The sequence below is a fragment of the Lygodium microphyllum genome, chromosome 1 (assembly GCF_053477565.2).
Source record: "Lygodium microphyllum isolate KBCC chromosome 1, Lygodium_microphyllum_v1.1.10, whole genome shotgun sequence".
Taxonomy (NCBI): Eukaryota; Viridiplantae; Streptophyta; class Polypodiopsida; order Schizaeales; family Lygodiaceae; genus Lygodium; species Lygodium microphyllum.
Window position 1 is genome coordinate 99,520,084 of NC_141135.1, and position 18,817 is coordinate 99,538,900.

Sequence of the window (18,817 nt, forward strand, 5' to 3'; positions counted from 1 at the left end):
AAATTATTTTTGGGTTGCAAGAGAGAGAGAGAGAGAGAGGTGGTGGTGATGGTGAGATAGGTAGCATAATTTGAGAGAGAGAGAGAGAGAGAGAGAGAGAGAGAGTGTGTGTGTGTGTGTGTGTGAGTGAGTGAGGTGGTGGTGAAGGCAATGATGGTGGTGGTAGAGGTAGCAACCGCGGTAGTGGTGACGGTGGTGGTGGAAGTGGAGGTGGGTACATCGAAGGCTGGAATAATTGAACTATATGGAATAAGAATAGAGGGGTTGGCCAAAAAAACTCGCGTAAGAGCTTGCTCAAAAAACTCGCTTCTTGCCCTTCCCTAGAGATTTTAGAGTTGGAATTTGTATAATTTGTCACATAGGTGCATCAACTATTAGATTCTAGATCTTATGGATTAGATTAAGTTTGTATTAAAACAAAGCATATATAAGCATAATTTTCCAAAGATACAAAACATTTATAATTGTGACAAGTTTGAATATTCCGCCATTACATTCCCATTATGTTAATGCCAGCTATAACATAGATAGAATACATTTCCAATATGTCAAACGTGCATTGGTTCGATGCCAACTACAAGATAGATAGATTACAAGAAGGAAGCCAAAGTTGAGAGGGAAGGATACAACCTATTACTTGAAAGTTAAGAAAGCCAATTATTAGTAAGGACTAACTTGGCTTTGTATTCTATTGCTAGTGGTGGCTAACTTGTGGTTTATATTCTTTTGATCGTAGTAGCTAACTTGGTTGTTTTTCCCCATTGAGTGGGATTCTTGTTGCTCTTCTTTTAACGGGACTATTGGTTTACAATCAACTCAATTTTCAACTTCAATTGCTTTTGTAGCTTGTGAGCACTTAGGTCAATAAGTGCAAGCTTTCCTTAATGGGCTACTTGAACTAAACTATTATAGTATCACAAGCGAAGCCAAAATGAGTGTGTAAAACTCACTTAGTCTTAGTCTAGTCTACAAGTATGTAATTAGGCTTAGGTGCCATACACAAAGTGAGTAGCAACTCAAGCTTGCAAGCAAGTTCTTATCCAAACTATGTTCCATTTTTTTTTTTGAATTGTTGACTCAAGTGTTTGCTTTTGGGCATAACCCCACTGTCCTATTACACCCTGAATGTTCCCTTGTGTATAATGCAACTTTAGCATGATGTTCTTCAAACTATGACGGTTGTCTCCCTATGATGAGGTTGATTCATATCTACATGCTTAGGATGTGGTGTGAGTTGTGATGTTAGCATGCCCTAATTTAGATACACCAAAATGTGTGATGTCTAAATGTGTTGTACCTAAGTGGGATGAGGACTAGATCTACGAGTGGATAAGTCTAGTGCATGTGTACCCTCATGGGTTTCAGTTTCTATCTTGTTGGTTGAGGTGGTGCACTCTATGGTTAGGTTTTGGTGGCTTAAATTGAATGGGTTTGGTTCAGTAGATGAATAGACCTAAGATGAGTGGTATTTGAAACAATGTTAAGTACACTATCGTACCCTAACTACAAGCAAGGATAGGAGATAATGGAGCCCTAAGTGAGTGAGTGTGAGTGAGTGAGTGAGTGTGTGTGTGTGTGTGTGTGTGTGTGTGTGTGTGTGTGTGTGTGTGTGTGTGTGTGTGTGTGTGTGTGTGTGTGTGTGTGTGTGTGTGTGTGTGTGTGTGTGTGTGTGTGTGTGTGTGTGTGTGTGTGTGTGTGTGTGTGTGTGTGTGTGTGTGTGTGTGTGTGTGTGTGTGTGTGTGTGTGTGTGTGTGTGTTTAAATGCCAAGGTGCCAATAACTATAAATATTGATGCTCCTAGTGCATCTTGTAAATGTTAAACAACTACAAGTGCCTATCATTTGTAGCAGTGGTGGGGTTTAAGTGCACCAAGTCTTGTGTTAGTAGGTAAGTGCCTAGGGTGCAACCCAAGGCTAGGGTTTTGGTGACCTAGGTGTAGAAAGTTGCATAGGGGTAAGGCCTAAGAGTGGATGATGGTGACGAGCTACGTCTAAGTGTCTACAGTGTGCACCTAAACATGTGACTATTGGTGTTTATCTTAGGGTGAAGGTTTCCTATGTGTTGTGGGAGTGTTGTGCCTAATTCTTATGTGCAATGAAAGGTTTGGGTGGTTCATGGTGTTGTCAATGGATTCCTAAATGTGCAATCCAAGGGTTGGTCCTAGTGGAATAAACAAGGCAAGACAAATTGTGCTTAATACACAAATGATGCAGGTGATAAATTAATATAAATACATCTAAGAGTAGTCATGTGCTTAACTAGGTTCTTTTGGGTTTGGTGAATTAACTAGCCTAGTCTATTTTAGGCACAGGGGGGGGAGGGGGGGGGGGGGGGGGGGGGGGGGGTAGGGGCAGCTAATAGCCAATGGGTCAATCTAATTAAGGTGAACATCTTAGATTTGCTAACAAAATTAGATGCATGGGATACATTCGATTTAATGTATTTAAGTGTAGTGGAATGAGACGCAACATCTCTATGTGTAGGTGTTATGAGTCTAATCATGACCAAGTCTAAAGTTATGTCTAACACTACAAGATACAGGCCTCAAACTGACGTTTAAAGCGACACAAATCTTCATCATAAAAATTGCCCCCCATCATTGTTAAAAGCATCGATATAAGCGTCTCTACAAGAGGGTGTCGCCATTTGCATTGCAATTAGCATTGTTATTAGTGTCGCATTTGCAATGCTAATAGCGATGCAAATAAAGACACTCTGCAATGCTTATTACGACACTAATAGCGATGCATGCCGTAATTTGCGATGCAAATAGCGATGGTTACCGAGGGGGAAAAAAATCGTGGCAGGGTAGCAAGCTGCCCTGCCACCCATAGCACCATGTGATGTGTAATATTCAACAAAGTAATTACATGTTGGATATGCAATAATCATCTCAAGACACGTGCAAAAACTACTTAAAACCACAAGACTGATAACTCATAAAATTCATACAAGACTAGTGATGACAACTCATGAAATTACATGGAACTATGGAGATGAAAGCCAAAACAAATATGAAAATCTATATGTAAATATCGCAAAGTGTGAATTTATACAAAGGATGATAAGTACATCAAAGGAATGCTACATGGGAGATGGGAGAGATTTGCATAAATCATAGGACCAAAAAAGAGGATGATGTGCGCTTCGTGAATCCAAGTGTGTGCTACAGATCCTCGCCATCTGAAAGCTCGACTCGACGCAAAGGAGCGTCAAATTGACTCTGCAAAATGAACAACTAGACAATTAGTCCCCTATACATAATGCATCATTAAAAAAACAAGTGATACCGATAAGAAAGAGGATTGACTTATTGGGCCGCCACGCGCATACAATCTATCGATAAGTGCAATGAGACCGTGTCTCTCTACATATTGAGTCTCCAAACCTGTGGGATCACGGTTTGTGATGGAGTGCTACAAAGAAAATAGAATAGTATTGTTAGAAACACGATTATTAGTACAAGTGACATTCCAAATAAGAAAGTGAGAAGAACCAAAAGAAAACTTACAAAGTCCTCCAGATAAGTCATGTGGCTGCCACTCCCTAGATGATCCATGACCCATGCCTCCAATTGTGCCCTCGCTACCTCCCGCTTGTTGTTGCCACCATTGTCCCTGAAGAATCTATGGCCTCCTCCCTGAGTCTCCACCAACCCTTTGTGTCTAGCCACTTGGGCTTTGAGTCACCACTCTCAATTGCCTTGCATGCATCCGATCGTCTATGTGACATGTACGCACACATACACTCCATCATCCACCTAGTGGATAACCTCTCTATGCTGCTATAGGTATTCAAAAATCCTCATGCAAGGACCCCACTACATAGTCCTTGCTCCCCTTGGATATACTCTTCCAGTGGTCTAGAATATTGTGCCTAAATACTTGTTGGCACAACTCCCTCATATGAGACATCACCCTCCTTCCCTCATCATTCATGATTACAACACATGTCATATCAACTATGAGGTAGTTGTATTCTATTGGGGTATGTCTAAGGTGTAGCCTCTCCCACCTATGACCACGCTTCTGGGCATAACCAAGAGACCCCTATATATCTAGCATGCCTGTAGGGGTAGTATCCCTCAAAGTAGTACCCATAGGTTCCACCTATAGACAACTGAATAAAACCCGAAGTTGTGGGAGTAGATGTCCCTATAGGCATGACAAATCCTGGAGGCAACAAGTACCCACTAGATTGATGAGATGGAGACACTACATCGGTACCTCCACAACACCCATATATGAGCCACCCTCTCTGGAACCGGTATAAGAGCAAGGAGTAGCGACCCTCTCTAGAACCAACCGTGGGCTCACAGCATCCACATCTCCACAACACCCCCAAGAACCACTCCCTCCATTTGGGGTCAGTCTAGAGCATTGACCTCATTTACTGGAAATCGAAGCATTAGAGCATGCCAAAGTAGACCTCACAAAATGGCCTGATGATATATGTGACAGCTCTTGGTCTATTATATCTCTAAATCAGGCTATCTGATTTGGAGACATACGTATGAATATCACTTGCAACTCCTCATCATCGATCATCCCTTGACTCATCCTACTCTCTGGGTAACATCAAAGGTAACCTACACAAACAATTAGCATAATCAATATAAGGATTTAGGTAAACCATGACAATATAACTCTAGAAAAGAGGATGCTAATTAAACACATATATTAAAGTATCCTTAAAATCAAATCATCAACGAATTGAGCAAGCGGATGCAAATATGACCCGACATATAGTCCCATGTCAATCTCTTGACATAGTTGGCATACACTCGAAGGTCTATAGATAGGTGACCACCCACAGAAAGAGGAGTCCACTTCATTCTCAAAAAAATCTTGGCATCTTGTCTCTTCATCTACGTTACCCGTGCATGCCTCCCCTGCACGCTCCAAGCCCTCTTCACCCTCCACCCCCCACAATATTAACTCCTCCACCTCTATACTCTCCTCATCTAAACTGGGAACATTACTTTCATCATACACTCTTGTAATCTGAGGATTTGACGGCATATCATGCCACCATCGAGGTTGTTGGAGATTTGGATAGAAGATTACATGTTCAGTGTGACATATAAGTGTGGGGGGTAAAGGTGCCTCTGCCTAGCCACCCATGTATTACTACATTGATAGTGCCCACACCTACACACTACACGCAGCGGGCACCCATCACTATCACTTCACTCTTTATTCTAGAATGCCAATCATTCATTGTGACTGTTAGAGTTCCCACATTTGGAGTCTCTCTCTTTCTCGCTCTTGCTCCATCCGCCATAGCTCTCACCTCCATGCTTTCTTACTCGATCCTTCTCACCTTTCAACTGGTATCAGAGCTTTGCTCTTCGAGGTCTTGAACGTGGTCGGTTACTCCTTCAGCATTCATTCAAATACCTACACTCTTGTCTTAACTCTTGGTAGCCATAGCCACACCTTTTGAGCTTCCGGTCGGTCTCATCCTTCTCGGGCAAGCATTGGACCTTCTTGGGCAACCTTAGGACATTCATTTACAAGTATTGGAGCTCTCATTCCACTCTTTATTTCAATCCATAGGGTTTGAAGTATAGGGCAGCCATGGCTCATCCCATGAAGGTTTGGAAATGAGCTCTCTCTCTTCTATGCCTATTGAGGCCTCTTGGGAAGCTTCTTTGGGAGCCATAGAAGCTCCCTAACCATCAACTAGTGCCCAGCTCCCTCAACAACATAAAAAATGTGATTTTAGCAGGTTTCCCCTTTTTCTCAGCCTATCAAAAACGTGGCCTTCATCTTCAGCACCTCTTCAAGCCATTGGCACTACACAAAGGTTTCATTTGAGGCATAGGAGCATGCTTTAACCATGGCATTGAAGACTTGAGCTTGGCATTGACATTTGGGTCAATATACTTCAGCTCATGACTATCATAATAGTCCATAGGTAGCCCCAAACAGTGCTACATTAGCATTTGATGTTTATGCTTGCTTGGTACTAGCTATTGATGTCATTTGGTACCCAAATCATGTCCGAATGTTATGGAAAGCTATGCATATGATATGCCATTGGTTTGGTTCTACTTTTGGCCCTCTTTATGCTTAGTTTGACAGTGAATTTATTGTTGTAATAGAGCAAGGCTAAAGCCATTTAACTTGAGTTATGTTATGCATATTGGTCTCGGGTGCTTTCAAGATGCTTGTTATGACTATTTGGTTGCAAATGGAGGTTGGAAAATGTCTTGGATGGTTTCAAAATGTATTTTGAGCCTCATTTGAGCTCTGCATTGGTTGGAACTTACTTGACATCGGTCTACACTGGCATGCTTTGTGACAGAGGCTATACCTATGGTCTATGCATGACCCATTGGTACATGCTTTGAAGCATATATCAGTGATGCATGCTACCTACATTGTTTGAGTTTCTTTGCCACTTGGAGCTTTAGTTGGGCTTATACTTGGATACTTTGTAACCTCTTTTGGATGTTTCTTGGCTTGTCAGAGATTGAATTGGATTCGTACATGATGTACTTGGATGATATCAAATGCTTGACCACTTACATGCTCTTGGGGCGCTCATGATGTACAATCTTGGCTATGAGATGTCTTATGCATTTACATGATATCTCTAAGCTTGGTTGCTCATTTTCCATCAAATTTTGTGCCAGTGGGAGCTTTATGCTTATGATCTTAGATTTACCCAAATTTGCAGGTTATGCATTTAAGCTATTACTTGATATTTGAGACTGGGATCTCTTACACATCCTTGACTATGATATTTGCTTGGTAAATGCTTCCATGTTTGCTCTTGGATGCTTATGAGCTGATTTGATCTGTCTTCATTGAGCATACATCCACCTTTGTCAGGTCTTGCCACCAGTGGTGTGTACATCTTGCTTATTACTCAAGGGATGTATCGATTGTACTGACAGACTCTTAAGTTGACACATTTGGATGTTTGGCTCATGTTCATTGGGCCTATCATAGTGCCGTTGTTATGCCTACTTGATGCAAGATTGGACTTCGCAGTCAATGTTGTCGTTGGATATGTATTAGCTCACTATTTGCTCTCATTTACTCACTACTATCATTCATTACAACAAGTTGTTTTATGCGGACTATGATGTATTTACTAAGCTTAATCATGTCCTTTTGATGTACTTTTGGTACTATTTGGTGGATATCTGGTCATTCTAGCAGTTTCTCCTATTTTGTAGCTTGTTTTGGCAATGGTTTTGGCTTGTTTACTGCTAATTACAGTAGGCTATTTTCTGCACAATCTGCCTTTGTTTGACTCATTATGGCTAGTCATCTCAATGATACTGCTTTGTTTAACATTGCCAAGTTAGATGGCACCAACTATGGCTATTGGAAATCTCAAATATGGCACGTTTTGGTACAGAAATTGCAGATTAAGCCACTAAGAAACAAATGTATTAAACCCGAGAATATGGGTGATGATGACTAGGCTGATTTAGATGCACTATGCAAGTCTACTATCATTTTATCACTCTTTGAAGAGGTCCATAATAATGTTGTTGAAGATGAAGATCACAGTGCATGGAATCTATGGGAAAAGATTCAGGAACTTTATGTAAAGCAAAGCCTTGCTTCACAGATGTATTGGCTTAAATAGTTGATGGATCTCCACATGAAGGAGGGGATCCCATTGTCTGCTCACTTTAGCTAGTTTCATTCTATCATGAAGAATCTGCTTCAACAAGGTATTGAGTTTCAGGATAATCTGCATTCTTTGTTTCTGCTTGGCACTTTACTTGAGTCTTGGGATGTATTTCACATTGTGAGCTATACTAACAAACTTGATGGGCTGAAATTGCAAGATGTAGAGAGTGCTCTTTTGACTAAAGAAATTCTTAGGAAAAACAATGATGCTTCCCGCAATTCACATACTTTATCCATTAGAGGTGGCAAAAGTGGCAAGAAAGATAATGATTTTCATGGGAAGGACTCTCAAAAGTCCCAATCTAACTCACATGGACGCAGCAAGTCCCGTGTAAGCCTGATCTTACATGCCGTTATTGTGGGAAAGCAGGACACATATGACTGTAGTGCCATAAGATGCATGATGACAAGCACAAAGAAAAGGGGAAAGAAAAAGTGCAAGAGAAATCCAATGATTGCAGCATTATACCTGTAAAGTCCAATGTAAAGATTGAGGAGATAAATGTCATGCAGCCTGAGGAGTCCGATGGTGACTACATCTTAGTAGCCTCTTCAAGTAATGCCTCTCAGTTGACCTTCAATCTATTCATGCACAGTGTTGGCTCTTGGATTTGGGCGTGTCTTTTCATGTGACCCCCTATCGTGAGTAGTTTCATACCTATCGTAGTGTATCTGGTACTATGCACTTAGGTGATGATCGATTTCTTGCTATTGTTGGCATTGGCGATGTCATTCTATAGTTTCGCTCTGGTAACACTTTTATTCTGTATAATGTACGTCATGTACCCACACTGATGACTAAAAGCCTTATGTCTACTAGACAACTTGATGATGTAGGTTATCATATATGCTTTGGTGATTTTGTATGGAAGATAACTCCTGGTAGGCTTGTTCTTGCAAGAGGTGCCAAGTATGGCAGCCTCTACCCCTTGGTTGTATATACTACTATTGACCATGTTTTGTCAGTGGGTTCTATCCCACATGTGTCTCTCTGGCATACTCGTCTTGGGCATATGTCACTTAAGGAAATGAAAATGCTTAGTGCTTTTGCAGTATCTTTCGCCTTTTGACTACTCACATTTTGAGTCATGTGATCATTGTTTATATGGTAGGTAAACTAGGAATTTACATAAAAAGTTCGGTATTCCATGCATGAGTGAGCCTTTGGCTACATTCATAAAGTCATTGAGCACTTTCTTATGCAGGATGTAAAGCCTATTGGCTGTCCATTGTCTTCTCATGTGAAGGTATCATAGGTGGATTGTCTGTAAAAAGATTACCAAAGGGCTGAGATGGCCAAGACTCCCTATGCATCCACAGTGGGCAGTCTTATGTATGCCATGATAGCCACCCATCTAGATATTGCTTTTGCAGTTGATGTTGTGGCAGGTTATATAGCTACACTTGGCAAGAGGCATTGGGATGTCGGGAAGGGTATCATGAGATACCTAAAGGACACTACTGACATGTACATATGTTATGGTAGCCAATATATAGGAGTCATGGGATACACTGACTCTGACTATGCAGGATATGCAGATAATAGGAAGTCCACCTCTAGCTATGTGTTCACTTTTGTTGGAGATATTGTTTCATGGATGTCTAGGGTGCAGAAATGCACGCCCCTTTCTCCTATAGAGGCCGATTATGTTGCAGCCACTAAGGCTTGCAAGGAGGCCATTTGGTTGGGTCATTTGGTTACTGACCTTGGTATTGCATATTCTATCCCCACATTGCATTCAAATTCTATGAGTGCTATCTAGTAAGCCAAGAATCCAGTCTTCAATGCAAAGACAAAACACATTGAAGTGAGGTATCACTTCATTCATGGGGTCGTTGAGGAAAACTCTGTTGACCTTGTCAAGATCTCAACTAACCAAAATCTTGCAGACTTGCTCACAAAAAGCCTCTCTACAGAGCACTTTGCCTTTCTTAGGAAGTTGATGGGCATTGGATGAGATGACGTATTTCCTCATCCTCTTGTATCTATGTACATGTTGTACTGTTTTTTTTCTTTTTTCTTCTCTCCTCACACTGAGTAGATTCACCTTTAAGTGGAAGGTTGTTGGGGGTAAAGGTTCCCCCACCTAGCCACCCATGTATTACTACACTGATAGTACCCGCACTTGCACACTGTAAGCGGCAAGCGTCTATTCACTTCATTCTTTATTCTTTCAGTGACATTAAATAAAGGGAAGGTCAGTCACACATTGTGACTGTTGGAGTTCCCACATTTAGAGTCTCTCTCTTTCTTGCTCTTACTCCATCCGCCATAGCTCTCACCTCCGTGCTCTCTTACTCCATCCTTCTCACCTTTCAATAAGATTGGATCAACATTTGGGATTGTTTTGTATCATGAAAAAATTAAAAAAATAGGTCATGCACTAGTTCAGAATGACCCAGCAGGACAAACGTGTCGCACACATCCGTCCATCTTTTCTCGGAATCTATTTTTAGAAATCCAGATGGACTTCCCCAAACAGTTGTCCCAGCTCCTTTCAAGACCACTTTAAACCACTGTACATCAAATATAATCTGGAGAAGCTAAGGTAATCCACTAAGATAATACTTTGCAAGTTTTCAAAATACTCCATCTCATCTACCATGGTATTTGGATCCATGGCCTACCGTCGGATCTCTTACTCTAATTCTGCTATGACACCACAATGTGGAGCACATTTTGTCAATGTGCTCAACATAGAAATGTCACCTACGTGACCATGCCGCATTGTAGATCTTGTACTGAACACCAAAATGGTTAGATTAGTTGTTGCACATGAAATCTAGGTACGACAACAAATAAAGCATGTGGTTACCTTTGGACTACATCCCCTTGAGAATTCCTAGTCCTCAATAGAGACCTCTAACCCTTCGCGAGAAGCTGCGATAAAAGCTCCATGTAACCACCCCGTAGACATGAACTGTGGCATCTTCTCCATGTTCTCAAGATATTGAATTGGTCGATGGCATGTACTGCATCGAAATTCCAATCGCACTTCTTTTCAATCTTTTATGGGCCTGCTCATACCTAGCGAGCCACTTCTCCATGGATGCATGATGCAACATACAAAAATGATTCACTTTCTCCTCCATGGTAGTATCCATCCTTTTCTCTACTCAATCAGTCTATCATCGTCCTTCAACAATCATAGCATATTGTTATCTAAATCCACCATCGGTAGCCACTCTGAAATATACACTAATGCCTTCGACACCAATCAATCTTCAGCCATGCTATCTTCCGACCAAGCTAGTTGTCGCACAAAGCTCTTCAAGGTTTTCATAAAGCGCTCCAAGAAGAATATACATCTCGTATGGACAAGTCCTGCAATCTCCACTTTATCTACAAGATGCACTAGGAAGTGACTTTGTATCGTGAGCATACTTGTGGGTAGATACCTCTCAAAGAGACAAATTGTCTCCACTGCTCCTTGCCTTGTGGATTCAATAAAGAATGTCTTGATCTCCTTTTGTGAGATCCATTGCACTAAATTTGACAACCTGTAAATTGCCTCGTGTATTTCTGGAGTGAGACACCCCACGATCATGATCAGTTGTACAAATGGTCACAAATGGAAAGCATTATAACATCGAGTAGACACTAAATAACGAAATATTGAGGCTTCTTGCAATCAACATCAAAACAAACTTGACCTATCTTATGTCAATCATGGGATTTCAAACTTGAGAGAAGCTGGTTATCTTTAGAGAAAGCAGACCTTAGGAAACACATCATACCTGTTAGGGTACACATATACCTAATAATTTGCTTCACGATATGCTCTTCTTTAGTGGATAGGACCTAAGGAGTGTGAGGTAGTTGCAAGCGACCATCGATACTTGACTGTGGCCAAAGTGCCTCCATCTTGCCTACCTCCTTCAAATCTATTTAAGCCCCTATAGTGTCTCTCTTTCCTATGATGTGGTCCCATAATAAGCTACCAACATTCTTGAAAATATGCATGGGATTGATCTGTAAGTGGGTCCAATATGTCAACCCATAGAAAACCTAGAATCTTCACATTCCACTTGGATGTGACTCCTTGTGGACCATTTTCAACTCGTACCAACTTTGGGCATTCATTTGTACTGGAGGTCGTCCAAAAAAACCTTCCCTCAGTTTATACCCTTCGGCAAGAAAATGGCATATCCTTGATATACCATCTTCTTCATGGTCTGTGACCTTCAATAGTCCCACACAATGGACATGCATGATAGCGTGAGGTAACCAGGCCTGTTGCATCACCCCTATCTAGTCAACACAAACTTGAACGAGCTATGTTAGATATTACAAACTTGAATGAGCCCACTTACCCAAGCACTCTTTGAATCCTGGAAAGTCATGCATGGTCCACATGAGAATGGCTCGTATATTAGTAGCCATTGACTACCATGCTTGCTCATGTCTTCCACAACAAACCCCTCTTCCCACAAAATCTTGAGCTCATCAACTAATGGATGGAGGTAGACATCCATGTTCTTGACTTTGTAGCGCCCATGAACGAGCAAGCTAAGGATCATGTGTCCTTTCCTCATGGAAAGCCATGACACGATGCTATAGTTAACAAGAACTACAAGCCACACACTATAAGAAGTTAAGTAGAGACCAAATGGATTCACACCATCCATAGCAAGACTGAGCTGAAGATTCCTTGGCTCTTGTGTAAAGCTTGGAAAGGTGGAGTCAATGTGGCTCCATGCGCGTGAATCTTATGATATTCTTTGGAGTCCATTTGTGGATCTATTTTGCACATGCCAAGTTGTCAAGCTCGCCATTCTCGACGTACAAAACATGTGACATATACACGATATAAGTGAAAAGTGTATGAGAACCTTTTGAGAGATGGTTTGCCCTTACAACTCCTATCGATACCTGTGAGCACCACACTCTTGACATGTCTCCATATTCCCGTAGCCCCTCAAAACAATACACAATCGTTGATACATGCATGGATGATGTTGTAGTCCATGCCAAGCTTTCGTAATACCAATCGTGCATCATCACGAGACTCAGGAATCGTGTTTCTAGGTGGTAATATATGAACTTTAGCAACTTGAAAAAAAATCAGAAGACGCCTTGAAGAGCATAAGAAGTGTTTTTTATTTTATAATAGAGTCAAAAAAATCAATGGAGCATAGAATATGCCTAAACAACTCGGTCACACTCGCATCGCTCCACCCATACTTTACCTACAAACTTAGGAGTGCAAGCAACGTCTTTAGGCAAGATACTCGGCACCCATCATATAATGGTATAGATGATTCTTCTCTCAATGAATCAGATGACTCGGCGTCCATGGGCATTAATGCATCGATCATTCCCTCCCCAACACTTCATATCAAGAAACAAATTTAGGCTTGAGGCATTTTAAAATTTACTCGTTGAGCTGTCACATAAGTGATTGCACGTAATTTTATTGATATCAAGTCTCACATTAAAGAAATTCTACAATCCAACACAAGAAGAAGCCTCAATGATCTCAACCAACAAATAGCAAAGACGCCTCATAAATAATATTATGATGGCTTGATCATATAATTTTCCCACATTATATTTGATTTGGCATTCTCGATTCCATTTAATGTGTCAATAATTGCATTGATTTCGTAACCGCAAGACAAATCGCAAAAGCCTTAATCATGGTAGACGAAGAACTCGTAAGAAGAATGAGCATGATATTGAGTAAGTTAAGTATCAAAGAGTATGACATGACTTTATAAAATAGATAGGTCATGAGGTAACTTGGCCAAAAACCACCAAATGAAGTCGTTTTGAAGAAAAAAAGACGTTTTTGAAAAAATATACCAAAATTCATGACATTTTCAATGCTTGGAGAGAGAGAAAAAAAGACATTTTTGAAAAAATATACCAAAATTCACAATGTTTTCAATGCCTGGAGAGTGAGAAAACATAACATAATCATCCCCATGCCACCATCCAATAGGTAGGCAATCAAAATGCATTTTTAATAAAGCTCAATTGGCTCTTAACAAGTAGCCAAAAGAATGAGTCAACTGCACGCTCCCCCTCATGCCTATAAATGCATCCCCTCTCCTTCACAAAGAAAGCAAAAAGGAAGACCTCCTGATGATGGAAAATTTTCTCTACTTCTCTTTTCCATTGCACCTTGAGCCTTGAAGGAGGAAAATACTCCCCTTCTACCTCATTTTCATTTTCTCTACCCCTTGCTACGCCTTTATCCCATATGACCATGTTGCTAAGTGAAATTTTTCTAGACGACCACCAACTCTCCCTGAACTACCACGTCAATTTTGCTTAACATCCGATAGCTCTGCAAGGTCGCAAAAATTTAAAAAGCCCATTTGAAGTAAGGGAAGCAAGGAATGCGACCGATAGAGAAAATGATGTGGTAGGAATTGGCAAAACCTCCGTTACAGTAAACCTGAGAGAGGTAACATCTCGTTAGTTTGGAAAAATTTAATGTTTTATAAGCTTATCATATCTTTGGCTTTAAACGATTATAAATGCATTCTAAAGAAAATGCATATGAACTGCCGCTTAGAAAAATAACCTAAGTAATATAATAATTGGCTATTCAGTGAAAAGACTCTTTCAATTGAAAAAGGATTGTATGCATGTCATTATAAGAAAATGTCTTAATTATAGTTTATTTCGTGATATTTATTGTTATTTTATTAATGACGTATATGATCATAATAACGGTAAAAAGGTAGACGATGTTAGGAAAGGGAATATTTTATAAATTTTTCCTAAAAGTGACTATCTATATTTCATTTTGCTAATGATAAATAGACATATATGAGTTTTATAATAATTTATAGAACATTTAGATAATATCATGAATTAATCAATCATTAAATCAATAGAAAATTTTATAGAAAAATATATACTAGATGCGCATAAATTAGGTGAGTCGTAATATAATTTGATGTTTGAAAGATGAAAGAAAATTTGCACTTATGATTTTTGCATTGCCTAGAATAAAGTTTTCAAAAAAACAATCAGCATTGCACTTAGGACATAGATAAATGAAAATTGATCTTTCTATATAACGTTAAAAGTTCGTTAAATGGTCGGACATCACCAATTAAACCATAGAATATGAGTAGAAAAAAATAAAAATTATTTTCTTACTAAAAACACACGCAATGTTAATATTAATGATTATATTAGCAAGAGCGTCAATATCATAAGTTGACCCACATATGAATCAACAAGAAAACCTAACCTAAAATATCGAGAATGTTGAAGCAAAAACAACAATGAAATACTCGACAACCCTGAAAGTATCAATATCAAGAAATTAAATAAATATCAAAAGTTTATAGGACTTGTTGGACATTGATAAGAATTTGTCGATACAAATTCTAAAGTCTAAACAGACTTGGAAAAGCATTTGAAATCATGTTAAGTGCAGGTTAGGGCAGGACAACGCATAAATTGCCTACCATAGGTATAAATGCCCATATTATCTTTTAGGGCGAAAATACCAAATTTTTCATAAGGATAAAATAGACTTTAGATTCGCGAAATAACTTGCGGATCTCGAAAAAGAGTTGGAAGTAGGAAGCAAAACCTTGAGAATAAGGTGGAACCTTAAAAGAGAAACCCTAGATTTGGGTGGGGCTACTTCCTATGCTAAAAGCACTTGATGTTGTTTCTTTTTTATTTGTGCATGCATTGATGGTTGCATAGGAAAGGTTGATTGTGCTTACAGCAATTAGATTTGATTGTAAATATATAATCAGGATAATTAGAGGAAAGATCATGCTATGCCTCCCCCACGGCTAGATGCGGAACCTTGCTCCAAGGGGGATTATTTTGTGTACCACCGTGAGGAGCTTTGGACTGGCCATGACAGCGAGAGGTCACTCGGTGAGGAATCTGTTAGGTAAGAGGAGGTGGGAGTGCTAGGGGGGCTCTAGCTGTAAATCTCTCGATCGCTCCCAGGAACTGCCTGACCCTCATACAAATCAGGATGGGATCCTGGAGTCCCCGATACTAGTAAAGGGACGAAAATTTTGGAGGGTTTCTTTTCTTCTGCGCGACAGAAGGGATTTTTCGGTGAACAAAGGTTTATCTTTTGCATAGGTAGAAGGAAAAATTCATTATAAATAACTTTGCAAAAAATAATAAATAAATATGTTTTGCCAAAAGACTGTTTTCTCTATCTTTGTGTTGTGCCCTAAAAATTACGTGAAAGAATCTATGGTAATGGGTTAATTAACGAAGCTGCTTTCATATGTCATAACTTAATGTGATAGGTAATTAGAAAACTAAAGAAAACCATTTGTGAAAATCGAGTGGGCAAGATCCCTGATGGATTTGTCCTACATGGATGGGTGGTCTCGACGATAAGCTGGGAGCTTCTCTCAAGAGATTGAACGAAACATTAATTAGGAAAAATTAGGTAGAGCCGAGTGTTGACTTACCTAGGGTCATGTCTTAAAACCTTGATAAAAAATTATCTTAGGGGAAAGGTGCGGTGGCTGTGCCAGAACTCCATTAAGGTTCCCTAAATCCTAACTGATTATACTCGAAAAAAGTGTTACACTCCATGAACCAAGGGTAACTATGATCACTCCAGTCAAATGAGAAGCCTTGTGGGACATCTCCAATGGAGCTAGTTGATATATCGAGACCTTAGTTGTCAAATTAGGACTCCGAGCTTCTAGGTTGATCCTCGTGGTGATGACTGGTACCTTCTGTTATGGGGTGGGCTCTGGGAAACCTAAACGATAGACCTCGTGTATTCTTGCAAGTGCCAGATGAAGCTATGTAGGATAGTTTTCCAATGGACCACTAAAACGTGCTGCCATGGAATTGTTAGGCACGCACGTGACACCATCTCAGGTTCAAAGATTACAAAAAAATCTAAAAGGCCCATTGTCTCCTTTGGTATTGAGGGTGTCGTTTGTGGCGTTCCCTCCAATTGGTGTGTCTGCTTAGGCAATCCATCCATCGCACACCCATGAAATTTTCTAATGGGTCACAATAGGTGCATTCCTTGGGATGAAGCGTCACCTCTCTGTACAAATTTCATGGGCACGTCTAATATTTTTGTATATGATATTCAATTAATTTGTAAATGTAAAGCATGATTGATACACACTTTTCTTACCGTTTGCTCAAAGTCTGAGATCACCTAGTCAATGATCTCCGATTGAAACTCACTGACGTGTCGTACGTGTTCTATGGATAAGTGATGTCTTTTCGTCTAATTGCCAGCTTGCATTGAGTGTAAGGACACGTGACACGTTGATTAAGATACGCCTCGCAATCTTGGACATCACAATCATCATCATTTTTTGTTTGGTCTATGTTATGGCAAACAATAGGTTTTTGTTCCCTTCATTGGTGGTCTTCCTCCATTTTTATCTGTACTCCTCTTTCTCTCCCTTTCCATTTATTTGTTTCTCTCCATTTGGCTCCCTTCATCCTTCTTTGTTTCTCTCCCCATCCCTCTTTCTCTCTCTCTCTCTTTCTCTTTTTTTATTTTCCTCCCTTTAGCCTTCTTTGTCTCTCTTTCCCCCCCCTCTCTCTCAATGTTCTTTCTCTCCCCCATCTTCCCTCCCACTCTCACTTCTCTCCTTTTCTTTTCCTATCTTCTTCTCTCTATTTCTTTCTCTCTTTTTTTCTCTCCACTCTCACTCAACGCATCTTGTTACAATTAAAATGAAGGGGAAAAAAAACTTATAAAACAAAGACATTCAAATACCCTCTCTCCCCACCTCTCTTTGTGTCTCCCTTTATTTTACTATCATTACATTCTCTCTAATTCTCTCGGTATTTTTGCTTTTCTCTCTCCCTCTCTCTTGCTCTCTATTTATTGTTCTCTCTATCTCTCTTTTTCTCTCTAGCTCCGTCCCCTTTTCTCCCCCTCCCTCTCTCTCTTTTCTTTTCACTTTCCTTCCTCTCCTTAACCCACTTTTTTCTTCCACCTCTTTCTTCATTCTCTGTTTCTATTTCTCTCCCCCCTCTCTTTCTTTGTTGCCTCTCTCTTTGTTTCTCTCCTTCCCTCATTGTTTCTCTCACTCATTCTCCTCTCTCCCTCCCTTCATTTCTCATTTCTCTCTTCCTCTCTCTCTTTGTTACCCTTCCCCCCTTTCTCTCTTTCTCTCCCTTTCTCTCCCTTCCTTCATATCTTGTTTCTCTTTTCCTCTCTCTCTTTGTTACCTTTCCTCTTTTTCACTCTCTTGTTCTCTCTTCCTCTCCCTCCCTCCTTTCCTCTCTTCCTCTCTCTCTTTCAATGCATCTCATTACAAATAAAAACAAAAAAAGAAAGGAGGAAAACACAAAAACAAAGCAAGAAGAGGCAATGTACCTACCACAAAGACCCGAGGATGAATTATTTTCTGCCTCCTCTTCGCGACGCCCTTCTTTCTCCCTTGCGCATTTCTCCCTCTTCTTCATGTATGGCAACGGCAGCGGTGAGGAGCTCTCCTTCTCTCTCTTTTCCTCTTCTTCTCCCTCTCCCTCTCAAGGCAACACAAACTCTCTCGCTTTCTTAAAAATTTCTACAGCAAATGCCGTGCTTAGGTTTTCACTGTTTTTTTTTCCTCTCAAACTAACATCACTATTTGCATTGCATTTAGCATCACAAAGCATCACTATCAGTGTCGCAGTTAGTGTCGCTAATCAATTTAGTGACATAGATAGCGACACTATTTGTGACGCAAATAGCAACGCTGCTATTTTGTGTCACAAACTAGCGTTGCTATGTCCCCATTCCCTTGTAGTGTATAAGTGTGTCTAAATATTGAGTGTTCTAGTGGCTGGGCAATAAACTTATGTCGGGACTCTTGTGAGTGTGGGTTTAAAAATGCAAGCATGTAGCAATGCCTAAGTGGAGGCGATCCTACTAAGGTACGTGGTGAGAGGGCAACTAAGTGCTATGAGTGTCTAATGTACACATTAAATTATGAAAGTGTGCCATGGGCATGTGGGGCACGGGATCAAGTCCCTGTGAGCTCCACGAGTGTGACTCTCGCGTCTCGAGGTTCAATGCAAAAGGTGAAAGGTCAATGGATTTACATCTAAAAAGCCAAAGGTCATTCGACGGGGCCCTTGGAAGTTGGACCTTGTTACAAGTTCTCTTCTCTCTCCCTCACCATCATAGTTGCCATGTGGTAGGTGCTTATGGCATGTCATCACTTGAGGACTCAAAAATTGTCTGGCA